Consider the following 13,904-nt stretch of genomic DNA (forward strand, 5'->3'; position numbering starts at 1 on the left):
TCATTTTGGAATATAAATCCAATGGACTAGAGGACGTGTATGTTACAAGTTAGTTGAAAATTTGTGGGGCTGGAGATTTAGCTCAGCGGCATAAGTGCCTGCCTTGCAAGCAGGCAGTTGTGAGTTCAAGCCCTGGTACTGATAAAAAGGAAAAAGACAAAAAAAAAAAAAAAAAAAAAAAAAAAAAAGAAAGAAAAGAAAAGAAAATTTGTATTAATCTTAAGATCCTGAGACTTAGCAGGAGACTGAGATTAAGGATAGTGGTAAAGGAGGTTTCATAACAGCCCAGCATTTAGGCTGCGGCATGCATATACTATTTGCTTTTATCCAGGCACAGTGAGAATCTGTGGCATAAGGCAAAGCCTGAAAAGTTGAAGAAGTTATTTTTTGTCAAGAAGGAACTAATGTGAAATTGGGCTCATTAAGGCTTGGTTGCTAAAGGGACTAGCTAAAATGAAACCAGCACTTGTACAGGGACCAGAAGAAAGGTATGCTGAGGGTATCTAGGAAACAGAAAATCTCAACTATTGCAGGATTAACTTGTAAGAGTGCAAAACTTACAAGCTTGTCAGTATCCCTGGAACTTCTATTCAGAAAGGCCTCCTATTGAATCAGGTCCGTGGGGTCTACTTCACCATGCTCAAGCCCATGGTAGCCATTGTTCAAGGTGATCTGGCTGCCACTTCCACTAATCACAGACCTTAGAATAGTCCACATAGTGCTACTTTTACTGGTATGCAGAATGCAAGAGTGATAGAGTTAGGAGCCTTCCACTCAAATTTCAAAAAAAGGTCTTGGAAGGCCAGGCAAAGAACTTCTGAGAGGACATAAAGCTATAGGAATGATGCCAAAGGGGTAATTGGAAACCTCTGAAAGTTCCAGGTGTCAGGAATGTGGAATGTTAACTGAGGGGAACTACAAGTCATGTGTAAAGATAGCCTAGAAAGAAGCGTGATTACAAAGGTACTCCTAAATTTTCTTACTAGAAAATTTAGAGAAAAGAAAGCTATAAAACAACCTTTAGAAGGTAATACTTAACATTGTGATATACGTAAAATGAACTTCAATACTGTTTTATTTAAACTCATTTTTATAGTTCATTATATATAATTTGGTGAATTACTTCTCGTACTGAAAAAAAAAACTTCTAAGCAAATCTGTCAGAAATTGTTACATAAATTTTTATAACCATAACTTTTAGTGTAAATGGTCTTAATTCTATAGAATACATACAATAAAACACCTAACTCTTTGATTCTTGAAAGAAGAACTCCTTAATAGCCAAATATGAAAAAAAATATTCCATGCGATTGTCATCTGAAGCAAGCAGGAGCAGAATATTCACAGTTAACAAAGCAGACATTCTGACACAATTAGGAGAAAGGCCACCATGTATTGTTAAAACGAGCAATCCACCAAAAAGAGGTGTAAATATCTACACATTGTATGTCACAGTGCGAAGCTTCCTAAGAAAACACTAGTTGACCTTAAGGGAAATATATGCACCATACAATAATGGCTGCCTTCAGTGTTCCACAGTCACTAAAAGACAGATCATTCAGACAAAAAAAAAAAAAAAAAAATAGGAAAGTAAGCAGAGTTAAACCACATTATTATTCAAATGGATTGAGAGATCAACAGAATATTCTATCCATCGACTGTGGAATATACATTTTTATAATAGCTCATGGAACTTTCTCCAAAATAGGTAATATTTTAGTACGCAAGACAATTCTTAACAAATCCAAAAGGCAATTGAAATAATTTCTTGCATTTTATCAGATCATAATGGAAAGAAACTAGAAATAAACAGCCGTAGATACAATAGAAATCAAACAATTCATATTTGAACAGTCAGTGAGTCATTGAAAAACTTAGGGAAGCAACTGAAAAACTTTTAGAAGCAAATCAGCATAAAAAGTCAGTACAGCAGAATCTTTGGGATAGAGTGAAGGAAGTTAAGAGGTATGTTTATAGCTATGTGTACTTCCATTAAAAAATCAGGGATATCTCAAATAAATAAATTGATGGTGTATCTGATGTCTTAGAAAAGCAACACGAAACCCAAACCGAATCCAACAAAAGGAATGCAATTAAGATCAGAGCTAAAGAAATAGAAATAAATTAAAGAAAGAATAAAAGAAATTAAAGAAATAGAGACAAAGAACAATATAAAGGATTAATGATACAAAGAATTGGTTCTCTGGAAACATAATCAATATTGATAAACTCTTTGCTAAACTAACCCAAAGAAAGAGAAGGGAAACCACAAATCAATATAATTAGAAATGAAAAAAGGAATTACACTGATCTAGAGAGTCATTTGGGAGTATTTTAAAAACTTCTGATGAATTGGAAAATCTAGAGGAAATGGCTAAAATTCTACACGTTTGGCCTACAAAAATTAAAACAAAGAAAATACAACAAACAGATTAATGACAAAGAGTAAGATTTAAGAAGCAACAAAAAATCTTTCAACAAGGAAATGTAGGGAAAGATAGACTCACAGCTAAGTTTTATTTGAATTTTAAAGAAAAGCACCAATCAGTCTCAAATTATTTCATGAAACAGAAACATAAGAAACATTTTTAAAGTTGTACTATGATGCCATTATTACCCTGATACCAAAACCAGATGGTGGAAGGATATGAAGAAATACTCTTGATGAACATAAATGCAAAAATCTGTAATGGAACAATCACAAATCTAATTCAACAGCACATTCTTTTATTTTTCCTGTAGTTTTGCTGGATATTTTAAAATTGAATATTATAGTGCTTCCAACATTTATTTTGTTCAGGATTGCAAGGCTATGCTGGGTCTTTTGGATTTACTCGTGAATTTTAAGGGATTTTTTTTTTTTTTTTTAGTTATGTGAGGAGTATTTGATATTTTGTTACTGAATGCATTGAATTTGTGGCTATCTTATATTAATATGGCCAGTTTACTAATTTTTATCTTGCCAGTTCATGAACACAGTGGATCTTTTCATCTTTTTCTTCAATATTCTGCAATTTTATTCTGTAAGTATATTACCTCCTTGATACTGATTTCTTGACATGTGTATATGTATGCCTGTATTTATTTAAGCTAGTGTACATTGTTTTCTATATAGTGGCATTGTTTTCCTGACTTCCTCTCTGTTACTGGTGTAGAGACAAGCTGATTTTTCTAACACTGATTTTGTATCTTGCTACTTTACTGAATCAATTTATTAGTTCCAAAATTTATTAGAGCCTTCAGGATTTTTCTAAGTTCGTATCATTAGCAGATAATGACAATTTGACTTCTTCCTTTCTGATTTATTCTTATTATTTACCTTTTGTCTAACTATATAGCTAAAATTTGAAACATATATAACTAATAGTACTTATGAGAGTATATATTGTCTCATTTCTGATTTTAGAGAAAATGCTTTATTTTTTATTTTATCCTATATATTATGATGTTGGTTAGAGATTTATCATATATAGGTTTTATTATGTTGAGATATATTCCTTTTATATCTAATTTCTTCATGAATTTTGTTATGGAAGAATGCTGTATTTTGTTGAATTCTTTTCTGTGTCAATTGAGATGATCATGTGATTTTTATTCCTGACTTATGGAGTATATTACATCCACTGAGTTTGCATGCCAAACTATTTTATATTCCTAAAATCAGTTTGATTGTAGTGCATTTGAATGTGTCACTGAATTCATTTTGCATTTACTTGTTTAAAGATTTTTACATCTATGACTGAGCTTTTTACCATGTTCACAGTTTGGCATTACTCAGATGTTATATAGAGTAGTCGGAATAATATAACACTTAGAATTTTTACATTGACTTCTACTTACTGTCATTCTTTTAGGTTCCTGTTTACGTTTTCATAGGTTGAGAGTTTATTTCTGTTAAACAGTAAGTGCCCCTTATGTGTACTGTGGTTCATCCATTCATCTACTTAATGATACCTTAGTTACTTCAAATTTTGGGTGCTTATAAAGAAAACTGCTATAGACATGATGTGCAAAATTTTGTGTTAAATTTTTAACTCCTTGAATAAATACTGACTATGAGGGCTAGATTCTCTGCTAAGAATGCTTTTAATTTTGTAAGATATAATCAGACTGTTATGGTTTTGTATTCTATTAGACAATAAATGAGATTCTTTTTTTTCAATATTCTTCTATTGTTTGGTCATGTGAACTTTCTTTGTTTTAAATTCTGTGTTACTCCATTTCTTCCCTTTTATATCAGTTATAATTCTTTAAAAATGTTTGTGGTTGCTCTAGAATTTTAAATATACATGCAGAATTAATCTCACCTAATTTAGTGCAAATACTTAGAAATCAGTATTTTCAATTCTTCCTCCACTACGTTAAAACATTCCTGGTATTTATTTGACATATACATATAACATTTAATATATCATTTTCTTTGAATGAGTAGTATCTATTAGATCAATTAAAAGCAAAAACAAAATTTATCTTCATTTATTCCTTCTCTATCATGCCTTCTTTAACATCCCTTTTCTCACATTCTCTTTAATATGTGCCTACGTTTCTGAACTCTATACTTTTCCTTCTCTTGAAGAACTTTTATATTTCTTGCATGGGACGTCTTCTGGTAGAAAATTCTGTTAGATTTTTGAGGCTTTTTTTCTTCCTTTGGAACACTGAGTTTTCTAAATACAAAATTGTAGGTGCTATTTTAAATTTTTTTCTTTCTTGCCTAGTTTCATATGGGAAACTAATTTATTCTTGCCTTCGTCCTTCTAGGTTTAGTGCCTATTCATTTCTGGCTCCCCTTAAGATATTCTGTCCTTTGTGTCTGATTTGCTGAAATGTAAGTATGGTATTCCTGGTTTTTATTTTCTTGTTATCATAATTTTAGATCTGTGATTTGGTATCACTCTCAAATGTTTCTTGTTTTTCTTTCTCTTATCCTCTGGTACACATGCATTATATCTTTTATAACTTTATACAATTTAATATTTATTATATATAGTTATTATAATTTATTGATTTTTCTATTGTTTCATCATCTTTCTATTTGCATATAAGTTTCGGTGCTTCACATTGATATATCTTTCCAGAAGACTAATTTGTTAATATTTGTCTAGTTCCCTGATGAGTTTGTCACATGCATTATTTTATAGCATTATTTTTTATTGTTTTTATCCTGATGTTCTTATCGCCTACTTATGCTTGCAAGCTATATTTTTCCATGAAATCTCTTAATATTTTAAACATAGTTTAAATGTTTATTTGGTAGTCATGATTCTCTCCTTATTCTGGTTTTGATGGATGCTTTGTCTCTGTGAACTATGTTTCTTCCCTTCCCCTCCCCTTGCCGTCCCTTCTTCTTTCTCTTCTTTTCTCCTTTCTTTCTTTTAGAATGACTTGTAACTTTTTGGTGAGAGAGTCACACGGAAAACCTAAGTAATACAGCAGAGGTAATTAGGCTTTCGGAGGGTTGAAATTTTAAATCTACATAGGATCTAGAACTGAGATTCATGTATACTGCCTGTGTATAACAGAAGCTTCACTATTTATTGTGTGTGTGTGTGTGTGTGTGTGTGTGTCCATTGCCTTTTCTCCACTTTTGTCTTTTGAATTTCCCTAAAATTTCTTTTTTATTTACTAAGTTTATCAGTACACTTCAGATATATGTAACTTTATAGGGAGTTTATACCCATACATGATACAACTTGATTTTTTCCTCCATTCCCTTACCTTTCCTTCAACCCCTCTATTAAACTGAGTTTTGCATCTTTACAATCCTTCAGCTGTAATCCATTTATTTTACACCGAAACCTCATTTTTGTCTTTAGTGTCTTGATAAGCTGCTAGCCACATGTTTACTTGCCTGTCTAGATTTTGAGTCAACGCTTTGACTTTTAACCTAAATTTCCCGATATGCCTAAGAAAAGTCATTCTTTTTGAGTTTATTGATCTTTGTGCTGTGTGAAGATCAGTGTTATGTTTTTCAAGTATTGTATGTATGAAGTTGAAACTTGAAATTTCCTTAACTGACTTTATTTTTTAGTTCTGTATAACTTTGATACCAAAACAGAATAGCACAGTAAAGAAACAACTGAAAAAAAACTATCTGACTCACAAAATTATGAGATATAGTAATTTCAGTTTCAAGCTGGTGTTGTTGGATAGTTTGTTATGTTTCGGGAAACAAGCAAGGTACCGGCTCTATAAAGTTATATAGTTTGGCAAAATTGCTGCATGCAAGTCAATACAGAAAATCAACTGAACTTCTGTGCACTATATATATTCTTCAAAATGAACGTATTATTAGAAAACTTTCCCATCAAACAGTGAGAAGAAAAAAAAACAAAGTATACTGTGTCAAATCTAACACAATATAAATAACACTTTTAAATTAAAAGTTAAAGCTGAGTTAATAATGAATTTATTTATTTACACTTGATTTTTTTTTTTTTTTTTTTTTGAGAGGATGTCTTGCTATGTACTTGAGGTTGATCTTTAACAAACTACGTAGCTGAGGCCACTCTTGAACTTAGTAATATCCTGGTCAGGTTCCTGAATGCTGGGATTTTAGGTGTGTGCCACCACTCCCATCTGTGAAGACCTGATTTACAAAAAGATGTATTAACTATGAAAATGTACTGCTTTAATGATACTCTTAAAATTGCTGTATAGAATTAATAAAATTCCCCTACTTAAGTATCAAATTGTTTTGCTTGTGTCAGAAATTCAAAATGCAAATAATGGGCAGGAGGCAGGTTAGATACTGGGAAATAGCAAGAATGTGTTCAAAAGGGATGCAGGAGGCGGAAGGGAAGAGGAATTTTTAAAAAAGAAAAAGAATGGAAGAAAAAATAGAAACAATCTTTTGTAAATGGCAGGGGATTAAGGGGTAAAGGGAGAAAAGGAAGGGAAAAAAACCACTTCAGATATATTATGTAAAGGTATACATTCCCTATGATTAATGTGATTGGTAAGTATGGCAAACGAATACTACAAAAAAGTTTTAGATGTAATTGCCTAGTTATTTCTGTAATATATATGAAATAACAACAAAACAATTAATTTATTCATGCAAAAGAAAGTTTTGTGAGTCTCTTTGCATGATTTAGCAGAGATAATTATCCTCTAAAGGATAATAAATAACAACAGATCTGCTGGATTGAGAAAGGCCCATCTCAGGAAGGGGTGGCAGAGTAAGCTTGACAGACATTGGTCAGGTGTGGCGTTCAGCTAGCCAGTTTTTCCTGTCACTCGCGTATCATCCCATCGTTATCTCCTAAGAAAACCTCATTTTCAGCCAGTTGTTTGCCAGGCTTAACAGATGCAGTAGATTTTAGACCATCACATTCTAATAGATCAGACTCAAGGGCAGTTGTGAGACAACTATTACGAACTACCCAGTAGGAAGGCTATTTTTTTTTTCAGCTTGTGTGCTGCTTTTATTATTAAATATATAAGCAGCTTCCTATTTTTAAATTGATATTTAAATGACCTTATGTGCAACCACTGTGGAAACCTGTGTGGAGATTTCTCAAACAAACTAGGATGGAGATCTCACTTAACACAGCCATTCCCCTTCTGGGTATTTTCCCAAATGAATTAAAATCATCATATCACAGTGATATATATGAACCCATGTTTATAGCAGCACAGTTTTATAATAGCCACATCTTGGAAACAACCTAAATGCCCATTGACTGAGGAATGTTTAAAAAAGATGTGATATTTTTATACAATGGAGTACTACTCAGCCATAGAAAAGGATAAACTGGACACCTTTATAGGTAAATGGATATGACTTGAGCATATATTCATCAGTTAAACAAATAAGACAAACATGTGAAAAACATTGTATTGTTTCATTAGTGTGACAAACTGAAAGAAAAATATGTATATTATATATAAAAATAGTTTTTAAAATGCCAATTTTCTTTTCACTGAGATAATCTTGTTTATTATTACCTTATTTATTTAAAATGAAGTGTACTGGTTTACAGTTATAGTGCCCTCTTCCTTTCTTATTTTTGAAAAACTGCCATGTGGTAAAAACTTACTGTGTTGATATTCATTAATTTAATGTATAGCAAATGTTTATGGTTATGCTGTGTTTACATTCAATGCATGTTAGAACACAAAGATTTAAATGTTTTTCATGATTTTTCACTCTCAGAATTTTCAAATTTAAATGACTGGGAGGATGTGATTGCTTTTGTTAAAATTGCCCCACCTGTGATCAAGACTGAATAAGATTCTAAGTAAGGTCACAGAGGTCATTTCAATTGGAAAGCAAGACTTCGAATGCTATTTCCTTCACCTAAACTAATTGTAAACAAATGGTTCTTTTGTCAGAAAAAAGAAGAAAGTTTGTTTAGTCCACTGGAAAATCTATTTTTGTGTTTGGTCATAGTTTCTGGTGACCTAAGTAATCCAAAGAATTCATTTTTATGCTTGTTTCTCCTCAGTGACAATTGCTTCATAAAGATTATTTTACTCCTAATTCAGGTTCTATTGTTGAATTTATCTTAAGCATATTTAATAATTAGGATTTATTTTGGATGCTTGGAACCATAATGCTTATTATGGAGATCTCCTTGTCTTTTTGCCGGAAGGAAATAAGAAAGCCCTGGGGATCACCCTGCTAGTGTGACAGCTTTTACCACAACGAGATGCAAAAGTCAGAGGGAATAAAATACCAAGTTTACAAGTGGAACTGCACACTAGAAAAGAAGCCACTTTGGAAAAGCTGATTTGAGCCCTTTTAAACTGTGCAAGGAAAGGACTTAGACCACTGAAGGAAAAAGAAAAAAAAAAAGCCAGTAAATTTAAAGAACAAGCTGCTTTATTCTTTATTTCATACTTTCATTACCAAGTGCCTATTCTGAGCTTGTTTTCTATTTGAAAGGCCTTGAGGGTTAGGGAGCCATTCATCCACTGTATTAATTGGTGAAGCTAAATCTCTTGCCGGCTGCATTTACTATAACACCCACGTCTTCAGCCTAACCATTGGCCACCTGTACTCAGCATGTTCTCACACATGGTCATTAACTCTGAAAACTAATGCAAGCCAAACAAAGCCTGAGGAATAAATGGGTAGCCATAAGAAAACAATTAAAAAGTCACCTGTTGTGAAAAGACATATTTAATCAAATCTGAGTGGAGAGACCACCCAAGATTAAACAGAAGTTTTTCTACATGTCTGGTATTTACAATTACAGGTGCATTTTTGTGAATGAGTGATTGTGATGGAAATATACTTACTTGATATGTATGTATGAATGCCTACAATAAAAGTTTTAATAAAATATGATTAATTCTTCATAAACATTAAACATTTTTTCTTTTAAAAGATCAGAAGTAAATTTTATTTTATACAAATTGAACCATCAGTAAAATTAGTGGATCATCTTATTGCTGGATCATCTTATTGCTAATTATGTGACTCATTCATCAGGATTTGGGCCTGAAATGATGCTAAAATTTGAAAGATTAACTCTTTATCTACATTAGAAATAATTATAGCAATATTCATGTTAGTTATAAAATATTCAAATGATAATTTTTAAAGTAGATTTTTTAATTGAACAATTTGTATACAACATATTTTTAAAACTTTTGAATAATTAAAATTATCACACACTTTAATTTTCTATTAAAATTTAAATTTCTAAAATTAGAGAAAACCATTCATCACATTATTCTACTACATACACATACGCTGAAACTGTACTAGAAGATGTGTTTCATATTTCACATTTTGCACACTTTCACTCATGCATAAAAATACATTACACATATATTCATTTGTTTATAAAGGAAAAGTAACACTAATGTTAATATAAGTATTGTATTTTATATTAAGTAGTACCATATATGTTAGTAAATTTTCATATTTAATGTTGTAAGAACAAAGTAAATGACAGTCTTTCTAATCATAAATGTCCTATTCCAGATAGCCTCACATACCATTGTTTTGCTCACAAATCTTTCAACATTTAAATATCTTTTGAAATTAATAGTAAAGGAACTTGAGCTGTGTGATTAAAGGTAAATTTTCAAATCTCTGTATGACACTTGTTTCATCTATAAAACGGCATGTATTATCACTTACCTCATAGACTTGTGAGCAAATACTATTTATTATTACTAAAGTCCTGGTATTAAATATTATTTGTCAATTATATGTTGTTAGTTAATATTTCATATAAATGGATAATTTTTAGGAGGAAAAGCATATAAATTCTCCTCGTACATTCCAAAGCATTTCCTAATATCATTCATAACGAAGGATTAGAATATGATTTCATAATTTTAAACTGGAATTCTCTTTTTACAGGCAAAATGTAGTTAACATAATATTTGATGAATTATGATAAGTAGAGAGTTGACTGCTAATGAAACAGCAAGGAGTAGCAGTTTTTGTGCTGCTATCAGAGAAACCACAATATCAGGGAAGTGCAAATGTATGCAACAGATCACTGTTTAATAATTCGAACTTTATTGTGTTCTTAGATGACTATACACAGTCTTTCCGCTATTTTCTTCCACTTATCCTATTTAAACCTTATACTGGCCTAACAAAAACTATAGGTATTCCAAGAGTTTAGACATTATTTCCAAAACTCCCATTTAAAATTGGTTTATTAAAACATATTTGCCTAGGTATTGTTTATACTGTTTAATCTACTTTAAAATGTTTATTTCCTCAACAATTACTATAGATCATTTTCTTCTGCTAAGGAAGGGTCACTGTTCACAGCTACTTTGTCATGTGTTACGAATTTTGTCTCTCACATAGTTCTTAGAAATATTTTGTTTCATTTTCATGCTGTGGTTGAAGATCTTCTTTTTGTACAGAACATTTCTGACAATAATTTCCTGTGTGCTTCTGAACTTTGCTCTTGTCATCTTAAATGTGCCCTCCACACTGTCACTGTGACCCCTTTCACATGCAGAATTGCGGTGTATGAGCATCCCTCTGGCTGCAGAATTAAAGCTTAAATTCTCCACCATATAAGAGGCTTTGTGTGGCATCATCTTCCCTCTTCTTTCTTTCCTTCCTCCTTCCCTTCTTTTTACCTTTCTTCTTTCTTGTCTACAACTTGGTCATTGAAAACCTATTGCCTTTCTTGGGTATTACTATGATTTTTCTATGGCTTTATGCTTCTGTGTTAATCTTTCCCCTTGGTCTAGTCTCCCTCTCTTTAAAAAGAAAAATAAATTCCACTCGTCCATGAATAAGATCACTCTCATGTCCTTTGAAAAGTTTCTTCTGTCACCCTAGATTAGATGTTTCCTTCTTCCTATGTCGCCATACAATGTCATATATTCATGGCTATTGTAGGATTTACCACATGCTGTTGAAATATTTTACATGGTGGCACTACTGTACTAAAACTTTTTGAGGTGGGCAGGATTTTTATTTCATTTTAAAATAGATTTTTCCTTTCAAAGTTAACAACTTTTGATGTTTTTCAGATGGGAAATTTAAAAGCATATCACTTATTATCACTTTTATATTACTTGTAAAAAGTTATTACATCAAAAATTGTAATAACTATCCAAGAAAAAGAAACTTCCAATCTGTAATATGCATAAAATTTTACTCTCTGATTTGTTATATTCTTGTATATACATTCATTTAATAAACATATGAACATAACAAGAATTTATATTAGGAACCACTGATTTATCATGGTATTTAATTTTAGCTTATGATCAAGTACTTACCTGCATAATTATTTTGATGGCGTACTGTGCTCAACAGAGGGTAAAAGATTGAATACCCTTGTAAATATTCATTGAATTAATGAATGTATTCAGTATGGCAACTCAGTCATTTCATATAATATAAAAGATGATGCATCTCTGTACATCAAATTTGAGTTACCAGTGATTCTGTTCTGCTCCTTTTCTTTATCTCTTCCTGCACTTTTGGGTTTATTATCCTACTTCATGATATTTCCCTTTCCTTTGACTTAATAAGTTTTTATACTACAGATCTCTTCTATTTCTATTTAATTTTAAAAGATTTATTCTAACAATAGTACAGGAGTTTTAGTCTTATGTTTATTTAATATCAAATTAGTAGTTCCCTTGCTTGAATAGTGTTGTTTTGTTTGTCTTACTACCATAAAGCTTTTAGTCAGCTTTTAGTCTTTTGATATTTATATTTATGGGCTACTATTTCATATTTATTACCAAAAAAGATTACCGAAAAAGAGTAGCCAGTTTCTGACTTTTACAAAATACAGAATAAAGCCCTTGAAAAATGAAAATAGCAACTATAAATTATTCACTTTGCTAGGAATGCTTAGGTTTTGATCTTAACCATAATAAAGAATAAGATGGTTTTTGACCCTTCTTATTTATTATATTAATCCATAAGTAGGGGAAGTTGAACCTTTTAAACAATTTTTCAGAATAAGTAACATGAGTCAATGTAAAAGTATTCTGGATTCTTCAAAAGAATCAATAGGATTGATAATCTAATTATTAATCATAATAGTAGCATTATCAGAGTGAGGCCATATCAGAACAACAAGTTTAATTAAAATCTATGCATGATTTAAAGTTTCATTTTATACCATTTTATAAATTTAGTACTATTGCCTGGCCATTTTTAATTGTGTTACTTCAGTGACATTGTTAAATAAGGATTTTAATCCACATTAATAGTCATCTTCCTGAAATGTCTTTTTTTGACAAATTTATACCTTAAGTTTTTAAATGTATTTTTGAATATTTCATATATCATAATGTTCCTTAATATGATGTTAAAATACTTAACATTGACCAAATAGTTTAAAATAAATATGAAATAAGAGAGCTCGTTCCATGTTTCTCCCTTTGCTCAGAGAAAAGAGCTGAGGGCATCTAATAGGTGGTGGAGACCACCAGCGAAGAGCAGCTGTCTTGTGAAACAGCAGGGAAGACTGGTCTAGGAAGGACAAGAGGGACCTCAAACAGAGCTCTGCAACATGAAAATGGTGTGTTTTCAGAGAGCAAAGGCAAGATGACTGAACTTCTGAAACTAGCAAATAAAATGATTCTGCAATGTAAATGAGAAAACATTTCAAATGTAAAAGGAACAGGAATCCCCAAAGACAATGCAATGAAATTTAGGGTGATTTTTAACTTGACTATTTCTAGACTAACATACATAATTTTTAAAATGAATGGTAAAGGTCACGAGACATCAGTCTTCCCTTTAAGTAATATTTCCACGAATACTTGGGAGCAGTAAATTAATTACATTTATTACTTACTGCCAATAATGATGCCTGGTGACTGGAATCATCTACGTGAGGCAAAAGCTCTGCCTCTGTTGTCTGTATCTTCACCACTTAGTAATTTTTTTCTCTCCCTATCTAAAACTGCTCAAAAACATCTGAACATTTTCCAGGATCATGATCATTCTCCTGTATACAACTCTATTGTTTATTTCATGTAACTCTTTCAAGGTGTTTCTAGCTCTAATTTTATTGTCAATTAGTCCGGTTCAATAGATTTTCATGTGTGTTCCAAGCTTGTTTTATCTTTTGAATTCCAACATATTTATAGATCAAATGAATAGATCATGTGAAGTTTTTAAAAAAAATACTCCATGTTTTTCTTTATATAGTATGTAGTCTTTCAGTGGTCCTAAAGCTTCCACTATTTTTAAAATATGCCCCCACAGTCCGAAGAACTTTATCTAGGCTATGAGAGAAATAATTTCTTCATTAGTAAGTTGTCTCTTTGCTTTGTTCTTTAAAAATATACATGAATGCACACACATGCATTTTTCTCCATTTTCATTGACTTTTACTATATGTCATATTTAAGACTTTCTTCAGTAGTAATTCAAATTTCATCTCTCATTGCCTCCTGAATCCTGTAACAATATATCTTCTCACTAAATCACTCTGACTTTAATA

Source organism: Cavia porcellus, unplaced genomic scaffold, assembly GCF_034190915.1.
Source record: "Cavia porcellus strain 051 isolate PalLab524CR breed Dunkin Hartley unplaced genomic scaffold, mCavPor4.1 scaffold_4, whole genome shotgun sequence".
In the NCBI taxonomy this organism is placed as follows: Eukaryota; Metazoa; Chordata; class Mammalia; order Rodentia; family Caviidae; genus Cavia; species Cavia porcellus.